Raw genomic sequence first — 1,695 nt, 5'->3', positions numbered from 1 at the left:
CACCTCATGTGTGGGTATTATTGGCCTACTGTTTTAAAAAAAAATAATCCATTTGTAACTTATTGTGGAAATAAATGCTGATCTAAACATTTTCTGCCAAACATGATCAGTTTTCCTGATAGCTTTTTTTCAAATAATGAGGGTCATGATCTTTAACAGTAGGTACTGAATGGATGACTAGCATTAACCTTTAAAGTTAATGCCAGAGTGGTGTTAAGAGATACGTAAGGTGGAACTGAAGCAACTCATTCTGTAATGGAGAAAAGTAGTAGATCTGTGACCCTGGAAGGAAACGTATGAGGCAACAATGGGTCTATATCATAAGACCTGGAAAGAGGTTCATTCTGGTTTGGGGAGTTTGAACTTAAAAATGAAATGGTTTTGGAGAAACTATAATGCTCGATGTCCAGTTTCAAATAACATGCTTTCCACATCAAGTCTGCTGTTCTCAATATATAGCTTTTACGACCACGTAGATAAGTAGATTAAAATGAGACTCTGGTTTGTAGCATGGGCGAGCTCTTCAGCAATAATGCATTGGAGGAGTATTTCCTTCCTGTAGATTTCTGAAAGCACATGGGAAACTTCATAGTAGTAGGTAGCAGGTCATCTATGGAAAAGGGGTGTTTGATAATTTCTGTTTCCACGATGGTAATTTTCTGGGCTACAAATTCCTTTAGTGGTTGATGTTAACTTTTCCATTTTTACCTGTACCTTAGCCAGGTTTTCCAAGGTTTCATGAAGTTCCTTGCACAACACAAGTTCCTCATTAAATTTTGGATGTACCTTTTGAGAATGAAAGTCAGAAGGAATGCTGTCGCATTCTAGTTTTACCTTGTCTTCAGTAAGTGCACAGATTTTGATGTTTCCTATTTTATTTGCAATAGAAAAGCCCATATTGTTGAGAGTCTCCCATTTTGATAATAAATTGTGCCAATCTGCAGCATTGTCCTTAATTTTTCTTGCACTGACAGATAAAACACTTCTTTTGGGAGTAACCAGGCCAGAGTTCTTCACATCCATGCCTTTAAAGCTAAAGATCCAGCCCGCCACAAGTTGGAGGAAGTTCAAAGGAACAATTTTTATTAATTAAAAATAATTGTCAATGTAAGCTGATATTTAAATAAGTCAGACACCATTTGAACTTTTTCTATCTCATTTGATCCCCAAATCAACCATGTGCGTATGATTTTTGTTATTTTACAGATAAGAAATTGAGTTCAAAGGATATTGAGGATCTTGCCTAAAGATTATTAATGATGAAGATGAAAAATGACAGCCCTGGGATTCTTGCTTTGCAAACATTTTATAAGTATGCCTCCAGGGATGGAGATTAAATCTAAAGGAAATGGAATCTAGTTCACCCCAATTAATCATTTTAAATCAAATGACCATGATTCAATACACTGCATATATAAGTAGGGATTACTATATATCTATATCTATGTATATATGTATGTATGTATGTATCTATCTATCTATCTATATCATAAGTCAAAGGAACAGTGGTAATGGAAAACTGTATGGTTCAAAGACAATTATGCCAAAGGAGAATAATGGGATAAAATCTGCAATCATGCATTCAGGGGCATATTTCTCAATAATGATTAGAAAATTAAATATTCTTTCACTAGTCAAGCAACCTTGGGCAAATCAATTAGCTTCAGTTACCTAACCTGAATTCACTTACTTAAA

General features: G+C 34.9%; 1 pseudogene; it reads right to left on the bottom strand.

The window, feature by feature from the left end:
* Positions 1-390: 390 nt before the first annotated feature.
* Positions 391-1,023, bottom strand: LOC138156080 (cyclin-dependent kinase 2-interacting protein pseudogene; annotated as a pseudogene).
* Positions 1,024-1,695: the final 672 nt, after the last annotated feature.

The sequence above is a fragment of the Petaurus breviceps genome, unplaced genomic scaffold (genome assembly GCF_028583685.1).
Source record: "Petaurus breviceps papuanus isolate PSGF00001 unplaced genomic scaffold, PetGlider_PUasm1.0 98, whole genome shotgun sequence".
In the NCBI taxonomy this organism is placed as follows: domain Eukaryota; kingdom Metazoa; phylum Chordata; class Mammalia; order Diprotodontia; family Petauridae; genus Petaurus; species Petaurus breviceps.
This window is presented reverse-complemented; position numbering and strand designations above follow the sequence as displayed.